We start from the raw sequence: 14,223 nt of genomic DNA, 5'->3' as shown, positions 1-14,223 counted from the left end.
TTCTTGACTTCTAGACTCTTATTATTTGCCTGTCAGGACCTGATCCTCATATTTACATCATCTCTGGTTCCTTAGATTTTGCTTTGGGTTACCTGGCTTTGCTAACCTCTTTTGGACATGTTTCTCTAGCCTGATGCTGACACTTACCTCACCTTCTAGACTCACCATAGATAAAGGACATCCTCCTTTCAATTAGCCATCACACAAGGGGAGTGACATCTGGCAGTGGGAGAAGTAGTATCTTACTGGGCAGGATTTTACTGGCCTAAATCAAAACTGCTTATCAGATCTAGGAACTCTGTCTGGCCTTCTGGAAAATAGTAGGTTATCCTTAAGATCATGCTGTGAGACCATTTACCCACTCTCTTCTGCTTTCTCTTTGCCCAAGAGCTCATCTTGGTTTCTGTTCTCTCCTCTCCCTCTACTCCTCTATCCCCACGCTGAAGGTGACCTTATTTCTGGTCCATAAATGCCCTGACTCAGGGATAGATTAAAAATGGACAGGTAGGTGGGGAGATAACCAGTGAGGAAAAAAAATTAGGTAGAAAGTGAGCCTGTCTGTAAAATGCTCTCATGTAAAACATGATTGCCTTTACTCAGGGATAGAGGGGAAGGTCTGAAGTACCTCCCAGTACCAAATTATTGAGCTTTTTCCCAATGGGGAAGCTTAATTAAGGGAGCTGTAAAAATTCAATAAAAGATCTCAAACACATTCAACAGAATTGAAAGATCATAAATTTGTCTTTTAGTTTTCTCTGAGGTAAATAAAACAAAACTAGCTACTGAACCACGTGGAAGTCATAGGTGCAGAAATTCCTTTGTTCCCCACATTAGTTCAGATGTTAATACACTGGTGAAAAAAAAACAGCCTTTTCGATTTCAAAAGGGAGGGTATTAGTAATTTGAGATTGTCATTTGATCTTTTTCAAGTCCCCCCAAGGCTTTCTCTTACCTCTTGGTAAATTTAGCAGAACAATGTCTACCTGTTAGCTATGAACATTGTGTCTTTGGAAACCTGGTGGGCCACCCAACTTTCCTAATGCTTCCTCTGGAGTTTAAGGATATTACTTGCTCATTATGAAAAAAAATTAAAACTAAAAAATTAAAATTTCTTAAACTTTGGCTAGATTCTCAGCAAGTTATAAAGTAATATATAGAATTCTAAAAGGAGACACTCAGGAGACTCACTAAGTCAATTAAGAATATTTCAAAATGAAGTTTAAAATAAATCTGTGTTGGAAAATAACTTGCATATTTCTATAGAGAATTCTCATACACATTGTAGTAATTTAAAGAACTGACTTTATGGGTATTATGAAACATGCAGAACACATCACTTATCTTTTATACTCATAATTCTTCTGTATCCCCATGGCTCCAGCAGTTGGAACAACTTTTGATTTTCCATCTTAATGATGTTGATGGTGCCATCAGGGAAAGAACTCTTTTCTCTCCTTGACACTTCAGAAAACATTTTTGCTCCTGTAACACATTATTTTTTTATATTTCAAAAATAATTTTTATCTTTGAGAAAAGAATTTTTGAGGTTTTATTGATTAAAAAATAACAATATTAAGGGAAATATTATTAAAAATAAAAAAAAACTCTTCATATTCACCATAGTAACAAAACAATCTGGTTCACCTTTTGTGAATTTTCTTTCAGTCTTTGTTCATATTTATACACACATATTTTACACAATGCTTCAGAATGCACATGAAATTTGCATATCTGCCCTTTTCACTTAATCTTCTATTATAAATTTTAAATACTGCATAGATATATGAAGTTCTATAATTAGCATTTAAAAGTTCCCATTGTTATATATTTTAGATATCTGAAAATTTTGCTGCTCTAAATACGTTTAATAAGACCTCTTAAAGATTTGGACCTGGCCTAGCTGGAGGGGAGTTGGGATGTAGCATCCTTGACAGTCCTACAGAACTAACTCTACTCCTCACCTGCATCTTGCCTCTAAATATTTTAGATAATATCTTTTACCTATTTGTAGCCATCCATAGTAGTTTTGTACAGTCCACTATTATAGATCGTGGCCAAGGTAACTAAAATATTCATTATATTGTAGTGGTTTTCAAACTCACCTCTAAAGATCTTCATAAAGTCTTCCACTAGAAGGGGTGGGGTGAATGGTTGAGACTCTAAATCCTTATCTCAGCTCTAATCATAGCAGTTCTCTTTTACTGGGGCCTATTGTTAAATAAAAGTTTGAATACAACTGGATTAGATTGGCAAGGTGTACTGTGGTGACGAGTGCACACAAATGGTGTCACTGAAGTGTTTGAAGGTTCAAAGACCTCAGTGGCGAACTAGGGTGTTTTTCACCAAGTCAAACTTGGTTGGCTATGGTGAGCATGATCCTTCATAAAGAGTCAAGGCTCCGAGCAGAGTTTATATCTCAGAGATGTAGAACATCATCACACGCCCTGAGCTGAAGAGAGAGCCTGCTTATTATTCTCTTATTTTTGCTTTCCTCCAGGCCATTATTCAAACTGTAGCCAGACAGATCTTACTAAAGATCTTAAAATGAAAAACCAATCTGGTAACTTTCCTGGTCAAAATTTGAGTTTCTTAAATACACTGTTCACTGCACAGGAGAATCAGATTCTTGTCTTCCTTCCTATCTTCGTTTTAATTTGCTGGTATTCAACTTCACTAAGTTCTAGTCCACGTGCTGCCCAATGCGAACAGAATGTGAGTCATATTTGTCATTTTAGCTTTTTCAGTAGCCACATTGAACAAAAGTAAAAAGAAACAAATGAAATTAATTTTAATAACATGTTTTATTTAACCTAATATATCCAGAATAGTTTCATTGAAATATGTAATCAGTATACAAAAATTGTTAATGAGACATTTTGCATTCTTTTTTCATACTAAGGCTTGAAAATCCAGGGTGTGTTTTAAATTTACAGCAAGCACATCTTAATTCAGATGCTAAATTTTTACCTATTACATTTTATGTGTATGGTTGGGAGGAAATACTTTTTCGTCTTCCAACTTTCCTCTGTGCTTGACGACCTGAAAATTAACTGACAATAAAGAGATTAACAGAAGAAAAGACAAAGTTTATTTACATGCTCAGTAATGAGTAACTCTCTGAACAGTCAGAGATAATGGTTTATATATCAACTTAACAAAAAGGGGGGTGGTTTAGGACATAAATGGGAAAGTATGGAAGGTTCTATTGGACTTTTTGATGCTAATAGGTGACTCAATTCATACATCCTGGCTAAGAGTCAGTCTTTTTCCAATCAGGAAACTCCCTGGGAGTGGGGGTGTCAATGGCAACTGTATTTTCAGGAGGCTGTGCTCAAGTTTATTTACTTATTTTTTGAGACAGGGTCTCTCTATGTTGCCCAGATTGGTCTCAAACTCCCAGACTCAAGCCATCCCCCTGCCTCAGCCTCCGTATAACTGGGGCTACAGGTGCGTGCCACTGCACCTGGCTTAAGTTTAGATAATGTTTCTTTCTGTGGCTACTGATCACTCAGATGTTTTCAGTTTAAAATAATTTTCATACCACTTTGGTGGGCTAGTAACTCCTTCAGTATTTATGTAACTGGCTCCATGAACAAATTTCAATAACCCCTATCTGTTTTTTATACTTCTCTCCCTTAACCAACTACTTGACGTTTAGAGTTGTTTCCCAGAAATGGTGGATTTTCTACAAGACAAAGGAACTGAGATACTGAAGGCCCCTTGGCAGATTTCCTGATGCCAACATTCACCATCTCCTGCAACCTGCCCCCAATGCATGTGGCCCCTTGTTAGTTACACCACGACCTGCCCCAAGGCATGTGACCCCTCCTTTGAAAGCCCGCCATCTCCATTAGTCAGAGAAACGGATTTGAGGCAGCTTCTTCTTTTCTCCTGACAAGATGTCCGTCATATTAAAAAATTCTTTTCTTCTTGGCAGTCTTGGTTGTCTCAATAGCTGGATCTTTGTGCGATGGCCAACTGGACCTAGGCTGAAACTCTCTTGCAGTTTTGATAACATTTACAGTTCCTATAAATTACCATTAAAAAAGGAGATTCATATACCCAAGTTTTTCCAAGAACTTTTGAAAGTTTTCCAATAACTGAATCAGGTAACAAAAAATAATTTCCCTTTAATATCAACATCCACACTGACAAAACTGGTTCATCTCTTTTAGAAGCATTGATTTGACTGTAGAGTGTAGGGAAGGAAAAATATCTATTCCTCACCCATCCCATGTTCATGGCTGAGGACACTATAATGTAAGGCAGATTCACAAGAGAAAAGCATACAAATTTATTTAATATACGTTTTACATGACATGGGAGCCTTCATAATGCAGAGTTAAATTTGTCTATTTTTACACCAAGTTTAATGAAGAGTAGACAATCATGGAGAAATATGATATGACAAAGGTGTCAACCTAAAATAAACAGCAGAGAGACCAACTCTCCAAGACAAAGAGTTTATTCAGGAATAACAAGGAATTTTGATTCAGCATACGTGTGCTATGGTGGACCATAGGTGCATTCAAAGAAGGTGGGGGAGGCAAAGTTCTTTTTAGAGTAGAAAGGAGAAGTCATATAAGTTGTTTTGAAATAAACCTCACTGGCCACAGAAGCTTATTGCAGGAGTTGGCAAATACCCATCGGTGATACTGGCCGTTGCTGGGGACATGTCTTCACAGAAGCATTTTATCTGAAAGTTTGACTTTGGTTTTCAGAGAGTCTTTGCAACAGTTTTTTTTTTTTTTTTTTTTGAGACAGAGTCTCACTCTGTTGCCCGGGCTAGAGTGAGTGCCGTGGCGTCAGTCTAGCTCACAGCAACCTCAAACTCCTGGGCTTAAGCGATCCTACTGCCTCAGCCTCCCGAGTAGCTGGGACTACAGGCATGCGCCACCATGCCCGGCTAATTTTTTTGTATATATATATTTTAGTTGTCCATATAATTTCTTTCTATTTTTAGTAGAGACGGGGTCTCACTCTTGCTCAGGCTGGTCTCGAACTCCTGACCTTGAGCGATCCACCCGCCTCGGCCTCCCAGAGTGCTAGGATTACAGGCGTGAGCCACCGCGCCCAGCCCTCTGCAACAGTTCTTATCACAAACTTATGTGCATGTGGGCCCCTCCTTCATGTCCTCCCTGCTCCATTCTGTTTGGGTTTGACATGAGTGACTCCATTTTGGTGCTGTCAACTTTCATAAAGGGTCTAATCTAATCGTAATAAACGGGGGGGACCTAGCAAGGCCTGTATGTGCAGATTCTTCTCTATGTCCCTGTGTCTTCAGACATAAAAATGTTCCTCTCCTCTGAAACTAGGAAGGCCACCTCTCACCTGAGGATCTTATAACCTGCTTTAAGGGAAGACCAGAAAATCCTTCCTAGATTTTATGACCTACATCAGAGGAGAAGGGTGGGGAAAAGTGAGAGTGACCTTCCTGCTTCTGCTATTTTCTCAAATTCCTTCAGTTTAAAACATTCAATGTGCCAAGGTGCCAAATTCTGGAGTAGTGTGTCCTGGACCCCATGAGGAACAAAAGTATATCAGTTTCAAAACTACATCTGTCCCATTTAAGTAAATTTGCTAACTCTGGTATCAACTCAGTATATTAGCATTTAATTTAAAGGAGTATTTTGTAAATCAAAAAGCAATTCAAAATTTATCAAAATCAATAAAGTATGCTCTCAATTTTTTCTTGTATCCACATCTGGAGTGTCCATTCGCTACATGTGACTAGTGGCCATATTCGACAATGCAGTCCTAGACACACTAATCTTTCAGTTCATCTGAGGCTCCAGGCTTCTCTTGCCTTAGGACTTTCTCACACACTTTTTTCTTCTGAAAAATTATCTCCCAAACTCTCTGCTGGGTTAACTCTAACTATTCCTGGACACAGGTTAAATGTTAATTTCTTAGAGAGGCTCTTCCTGATTCCCAAATCAAACTTGGGGCTCCTGTTCTATATTCTCAGAGCACCTTATACATTTTCTTTCTACAGTTGGAAATAATGCTTTCAATGTGCAATTTGTCATTTAATGTCATGACAATGGAAGCTCCAAGAGGACAGGGGCTCTGTCTGTTTTGCTTACCACTGAATATCTTGTGCCTTGTATAGTGCTCAGCACATATAGATACTAAGTAAGTACCTGTTCAAAAAAAATGAATCAGAGGAAGATAAAAGACTGGGTAATATAAAAGCCTATAGAGAATATAAGGTAATTTAGGAAGTTGCCTTCCATTGTTGAAACTGCAAGCGGATTTTGGCCTAGGTCTAGTTGTTCATCGCACAAAGATCCAATTATATAGAGACAACCAGGATTGCCAAGGAAGAAAGGAATTTTTAATATGACAGACATCTTGTCAGGAGAAGGGGAGAAGCTGCCTCAAATCTGTTTCTCTGACTAATTGAGATCACAGGCTTTTAAAGGAGGGGCCACGTGCCTTGGGGCAGGTTGTGGTGTAACTAACAAGGGCCTATGTGCATTGGGGCAGGTTGCAGGGCATGGTGAATGTTGGTGCCAGAAATCTGCCTAGGAGCCCTCAGAATCTCAGCTCCTCTGTTTTGGAGAAAATCCACTGTTTCTGGGAAACAACTCCAAAGGTCCAGTAGTTAGTTAAGGGAGAAGATTATTAAAAAAAAAAAAAAAAAACCATATGAGATCATTGAAATTTGTTTATAAAGCTGGCTACAATTCCCTCCTTCTTTTTAGTTTATTCCTCAATCTTTGGGAATCAGGACATCGGTCTATCTGGCTGCTTCCTGCTGAAATGGAACATAGCTGGGGTATGAGGAAGAACAAAAATATTAGGCTTATAATAAAAACTTTTTAGTACATGTTGTTAAGTTGCTACCCTCTCCCCATCGAGGTAGTAAAGCATATCAAAAGACATACCCATCCCTGTCTGGGATTCCCCCCACCCCAGGAAATATTGGCCCAGTGTTCCCTGGATGGAATCTCCATCCTAAAATTTCCCTAGTCATTCATGAAAACAGTTTTAGGTAGCTAATCCTGCAGCAAGATATGTTAGCTGAAGAGGCAATAGACTGAGAGATCTTAAGTAAAGGGTTGTTTTGCCAGGCAAATGAAAATCCCCAAAGGACAAGGTAGACAAACAGGTTATATGTTTTTAGATGTCCCAGGAAGTAGAGCTTGTGCCTTAATTACCTTTTAGCCAGTAACCACAGCATACCCAGTTTTGCATTATCCCTGTTCCATAATGATGCTTCTATCCACAAAGAGCTCCTCATCTAGGTCCAACAGGGACTGATCAGTCAAATCCTGAAATACACTTGGTCTATAATCTAAATATCCAAGAGGGGGTCCATTCAGTCAGTGGATGAGGTGCCTAAGATTTTATTTTAGTTTACATTTCCCCCCTTTTGATCAAGATTTTCCAGAGGCAGCATCAATGGCCAAACTTTTATTTTGTCTCATCATTGCCAGGGCATGGTGTGGCTACCTGCCTTGGTTCCATCCTGTCCCTCGGTAGGATCCTGTAGCCAAGGGACTTAAAGTCAAAAGATTTATAGCCAACTAAATATTCTAGGCCAGATGGGAATGGAGGTGGACAAGCATTTATCAAACTTTAAAACCTTTTAAGCAACATAAGAGTAAAAAAAACCAAACTCCAAAAGCAAGGTTATAAAATTAACTTATCTGTAAGCATTGAGAGATTTTTAGACTCGTAGGAATTCACTATACAAAATATAAGCATTTGTTAAAACCATTTAAGCTGAGGATTTAGAGACTCTTATATCAGAACGAACAAACAACATTCTAAACAAAAAGGTTGTAAGTCCTGCCTAGTTCTGACAATGGCAGGAAAAAGAAAGCTTACAAGTAGATAAACATTTAAATTATCTAGATTTTGCTGACACTTGTCAAAGATGTTAAAAGGCTCTAAACATTTGATCAAAACAGAATCGCAGGTTATTGTAAAATAAAAATGATTCACTTAACCAAGAATGATAATCAGAAGATTTTAAAGGTAATACAGGAAAAAACCCTAACTTTTTAAAACTTATTTTTGCCAAGTAATTGAAAACCTAATAAGGACAACGTAGGAATTTTTCTTGATAAAACATAAAATCTTTGTTTGTTAGGCCAGTTACCAAAAGATACAGAAATACCTTCTTTAGTCCGATTGCTTTTTCTTATGAGAAGCCCATTTAGGCAGCTTGGAAGTTAAACCTCATGAAAAGGGTACCAGAATTTATCAGACATAAGAAGATTGCCTCCAGGGTAATGAGTGAACATTATATTATAAAGGAAACAAGAAACTAGAACACTAATACCTTGAGAAGGGGCATACACAACTCTTAGTAATAGCATGGGAAGATTTTTCTGAACAATTTAAACATACCAAGAAGCTAAGAAAAACATTGCTTTTCCAACCTTTAAGGTAAACATTTCAGCATCAGCCCTTAACAGCAGACTTAGAACCAGAGGGGGAGAAAAGTTACAGGAGCTGACAAGGTTGAAGAGAGCGTCGTCATCTCAGGCCTTCTCAAGGGGAGAAAAAGCTGAAAGCTGTAAGACACTGCAAAAGTTGAACTTCTGAGATATAAACCTGAGAAATTTCAAAAGAAACAGATTATAGAAAACCTCTTGCAATTTTATTACATTTATCTCATTTGCATTTGCCTAATTTATTTTAGCAGTTTACTTAACCATTTTGATAGCCCGTGAATATTATTAGTAGATATACAACCAATGTGATTGTGTCCTCAACAAAGTCATTTAATGTCTAAACAAATTTAATATCTAAATATATTTTCATAAACAAAATTAGGAGCAAAGAGAAGGAAATGAATTTTAAGACATAGACCAAGAAACAATCACAAAATATAGTTTTAACTATTACTTTTAAGCTTAAAAAAACCTACCAAAATAACAAATGTAAGTATTCTAGCAGGACTTGCTATTCTGAATAATGTAATATTTTAAGTTCTATAAATAGAGTAGAAGTTTTAGAATACACCCTGCTTAAAGATGTTAACTAATTTGATCTTTCTAAAACACTGATATCCTAAAATATTAATAAAATTTATTGACATGACATCACCTGACTGTAGACTGAATAAACCTCTAACATCAATCCTTAGCATCTCAAATAATGGCACAAAGTCATAATATTTTTTAACATAAAGATCAAGATCAAGCTATTATAAAAACAATTTAGCTGGTCTCAAAACATTTTGTACGTAAGTGCTAATTCAATTGCATGTAATACTTCCAAAGAATAAGATTGTTTTGATATTCTCCTTGGATTCTAAGAATAACTATTTTGTTCATTTTGAAATAAATTACTACACAAAAATTAACAGTTCAAGGATTCTTTTAAACAGTTTTTCTAGGCAAAGGCCTTTGCTATAGCAACACAATGTACACATAACAGGCTAACTTGCAACCAGTAACTCAGAAAGAGCAACCAAACCCAAAATATCTTCATAAAACTTTGACCATAAGTTTCTGGCTTTGTGCTATCATTTAATTAGAGTTTTATTTATTCTAATTTAATGACACTTATTTTTGTTTAGGCATGCCTACATTTTTATCTGAATAAGAACCTTTAACTTAAATACATGGGTATTTTTGCTGACAACTCGGGATTTAACTGATTTTATTAAAGCAACAGTATTAAATTAGTCTTACTTATTAAAAATCAGGGGCTGTGTGTGGTGGCTCACGCCTGTAATCCTAGCACTCTGGGAGGCTGAGGCTGGAGGACAGCTTGAGCTCAGGAGTTTGAGACCAGCCTGAGCAAGAGCGAGACCCCGTCTCTACTAAAAATAGAAAAAATTAGCTGGGCTTAGTGGCATACGCCTTTAGTCCCAGCTACTCGGGAGGCTGAGGCAGGAGGATCACTTGAGCCCTGGAGTTTGAGGTTGCTGTGAGCTAGGCTGATGCCACGGCACTCTAGTCCTGGCCATGGAGTGAGACTCTGTCTCCCCACCCCCCAAAAAAATCATATAAACACAGATCATTTTGTTTTGGCTAGGTTTTTAGTTTTACATCCTTTGTGTCAAACCTTGACACCTTCAAATGTAAAAATGACTAGTAAATCCAGGCAAAAATGTATACTGCCAATTTTGAAAACATTTTTATTGCTATTTTATCAATAATTTTTAAAAACTAGCTTATTTATCAAGGATTACCAAATTCACATGAACTTGAAAAGCATTTGGGCTTATTTAATTATGAGAGTTCTTTTTATTTATAGGCCAATTTTGGTAGCATGTAGACATATAATACATGTACATGCACAAAACACGTATACAAAGTTTCAATAGCTTTTTATCTCAGAACCCTAGCCATGAGATCCTCTGAAGTTCCAGATAAATCTATATACGTTATGTTTCCATTCCTCTTTCCCTTTCCAACAGTGTTTGTCCCCACATCTCGGCCAGGTTGCCTCCATGGATGGAGATGTCTTTCGACATCCTAGATCTTAGGACAGAGATGTCTTCAAATTTCCCAGACCTTAGGATGGAGGTGTCTCTTAACCTTTTAGATCTTAGAATCTGCCCCAAGAGGAACCACCAATGGAGGTGTCTGTCAACCTCCCAGACCGTGGGAGGCAAAAAGAAAATAGAGACAAAGAGCTTAACAGCCTCCACATTTACATGCCACCCACCAATACAGATACAAACTCAACATAAAGAGAAGTTCAAGAGATTCCAAACGAAGTACAGTTGTACCTAATAAGCCCTGGGAGTCTCAAATCAAAAACAGTTAGGTTGTTAGTTCCCACTCTCACAAACAGTTTGGGGCTTATCCAACCCAAACAAATTCCTTCAGAATTCCCCAAATTGAGAGGTGCATCCCCCACTATGTTGTACCTTCAAATAGCACTCACCCATCTGGATGCAAATTTCAAAATCAAAATCCAGAGGTTCTTTTTTCTCAGGTAATCAGGAGGCCATCCCCAATGCAACAGAGGCCAGTAATAGCAGAGCTGGCAGTTGAGTCCAAAGGCACCCTCTGGCAAATATGGCCAGGCAGCTGCAAAGGGAGACTTTTGGTCTCTCCTCACTCCCCAGCCAGATGAGACCACTAATTGCTATTGAAACCACAGAGGGGTTTCAGCCTAGGTCCAGTTGCTCATTGCACAAAGATCCAATTACAGGGAAACGAGGATTGCCAAGGAAGAAAGGAATTTTTGATATGACAGGCATCTTGTCAGGAGAAGGGGAGAAGCTGCTTCAAATCTGTTTCTCTGACTAGTGGAGATCATGGGCTTTGAAAAGAGGGGCCACGTGCCTTGGGGCAGGCCATGGTGTAACTAACAAGGGCCACGTGCATTGGGGGAATGTTGTGGCAGATGGTGAGTCTTGGCATCAGGAAGTCTGCCCAGGGGCCTTCAGAATCTCAGCTCCTTTGTCGTGCAGAAAATCTACCATTTCTGGGAAACAACTCAAAGGTCAAGTAGTTAGTTAAGGGAGAGGAGTATAAAAAACTATAGGGTTTATTGAAATTTGTTCATAGAGCCAATTACACTTCTGTCCTACAAAATGAAGCTGCACATGGTCTGATTTCTGGGATCTGGTCACCCAAGTATGTTGACAATGAAGAATGATATTGCAATGGATTTTGGTAATATATTGGGATGACTTGGGATAAATCAATCAAAGTTAAAATGTAGTATTAATATATGGTAAGGGTAATATAACCACAACCTAATTACCTTAATTGTTCTTATTTCTAAAATGAAGAATACAAATTAGTTTATCTGTAAGAATCTTCCATGATCTTTGCCTGATCTCTTTGATATGAGTTAAGGGAACCAGAGTAGAAATGAATTATAATCTTACATTGATAGTAAGGGAATAAAAAAATTTCCTTATTTTCCCTTATAAATTCCCTCTTCAGGAAAAAAATGTAATTGTTATTTAGTTATAACCAATGCTGAAATGTGCAGTTTTATGGATTGTCACAAAGTGAATAATATCCATATAACCACACCCAGGTCAAGAAATAGAACATTATCCAATATCATCAAGAAAATGAAATATAAAAAATATTCACAAATCACTTATCTGATAAGAAATTTATATCCAGAATATATATAAATAACAAAAAGGCAGCTCAATTAAAATTATGGGCAAGAAAATTAACATATCTCCAAAGAAGATATATAAGTAGTCAATAAGCACATAAAAGATGCTCAACATCATTAATCATTAGGGAAGTACAAACCACGATGAAATACCACTTCATTCCCACTACAATAGCTATAAGTTTTAACAAGTAGACAAAAGCAAATGTTAGTGAGGATGTGGAGAAAGTGAAGCCCTGATGCATTGTTGGTGGGAATAAAGAATGGTGCAGCCACTTTGGAAAAAGGTTTGGCAGTTCCGCAAAAAGCTTAACACAAGTTACCATATATAATTCCACTCCTAGGCATATACCCAAGAGAAATGAAAACATATGTCCACGCAAAAACTTGTACATGAGTAGTCATAGCACCATTATTCATAATAATCAAAAAGTGAAAATAATCCAAATGTCTATCATCTGATGAATGGATAAATAAAATATGCCATATCCATATAATAGAATATTATTTAGCAATGAAAAGAAATGAACTTTTGATGCATGCTACAACATAGATGGACCTCAACAACATTATGCTAAATGGAAGAAGCCAGTCACAAAAGATCACATATCATTCCATTTATACCAAATGTCCAAAATAGGCAATCTGTAGAGATACAAAGCAGTTGCTTAGAGCTAGTTGGGGAGGAGGGGTGAGGAATGGGAAGTGACAACTAATGAGTACCAGGTTTCTTTTGGGAGGAAGAAAATATTCTAAAGTGAGATTAAGTGAGATTGTGATGATGGTTTCACAAACCTATGAATATGCTAAAGATACTGAATTATACACTTTAAACATATGAATTGTATGGTGTGTGAATTATATATTATAAAGCTGTTAAAAGAAAAAATATTAGAACATTGCCAGCATCCAGGAAGTAACTCTGTCTTATATTGGGTTCTGTGGAAGCAGGACCTGAGATGGTGATTCTTGTGCAAGGGATTCCCTGAGGAGAAGGTGAGTGAGAAAAGTAAGAGAAAACTAAGTGTGGTTGTAGCTGAGGACCAGCCTCAGCCTCATCCAATGGTGAGCTCTGGAGCATGAATGGCACCATAGTGCGGTCCCACATGGAGGCAAGAGGGTTGATTATTTTTTATGTCCATGTCAGTCAACAGACAATCATTGGCTGTGAGCTGCCTCCCTTTTGTGTGTCTGTGTGTGTATGTGTGTGCACATGTGTATATAAAGCCTCCAGTGTAAGTCAGTTTCTTTTGACCAAAAATGATTCTGGAAGTGGGCAGCTATGACCTATTAGCAGTGGACAATCATGACAGCTGGAAAACTGATGCCTGTGACAGTTCTGGGGGACTGGGAATGTCCCCTACATCCCCTCATGTCCCATTCCATTATTACCTCTTGATCCTCCACAATTCCTCCCCTGGCTGGATTGTCACTTCTGCACATGATTTATGGGCAACCTGATTTATCTCAGTGTTTTACCTCTTAGAAAACTCTGTGCTTCATGCTGGGGCTATTGTGTGCCTGTTCTGTGTCAAACAATGTATTAGATAAACTCCAGTCTTCGATGAAAATGAATAGCACAGGCCTTTTTACTTAGCATCAGCATAGATTATTTGCCTCGAAGTAAACCAAGAGAGATGTAAAAACAGAAAGCATGAAGATAGGAAATGAAAAAAAAAAAAAAAAAAAAAAAACCCTTTCTGATAAAAGAATGCTGGAAACTAGACACTGAATCTCCCACTTTCCTGGTCAACGTCCCTGGTGAAAACATTTCTGTGTTGGTAGGCATGTTCACCAAGAAACTTAAGGTTATGAGACGCCAAGAGAGTTTTTGATGCTGAACTGGCCAATATTCCCGTTGCTTATGAACAAGCCCCAAGGGAGAAATGGATCCAGGAAAGTTGACCAAGGGGGGGGGGGGGGAAGGATTTTTATTTAAGTTTAAGGAGACAACTCAGGTTAGGTTGTATATTAAATTTTATTGCTGCATCACAAAATACCACAAACATAGTGGCTTAAAACAACCCACATTTATTATTTCCCAGTTTCTGTGAGTCAGGAGTCCAGACATTACCTAGCTGGCTTCTCTGCTCAGTCTCCCTAGGCTGCGGTCAAAGTGTCAAAGTGTCAGCTGGAGCTGCAATCTCATCTGGAGCTTGGGGGCCT

This window comes from Eulemur rufifrons, chromosome 30 (assembly GCF_041146395.1).
Source record: "Eulemur rufifrons isolate Redbay chromosome 30, OSU_ERuf_1, whole genome shotgun sequence".
In the NCBI taxonomy this organism is placed as follows: domain Eukaryota; kingdom Metazoa; phylum Chordata; class Mammalia; order Primates; family Lemuridae; genus Eulemur; species Eulemur rufifrons.
The sequence above is the reverse complement of the archived record's forward strand: the minus strand, read 5'-3'. Positions refer to the sequence as shown.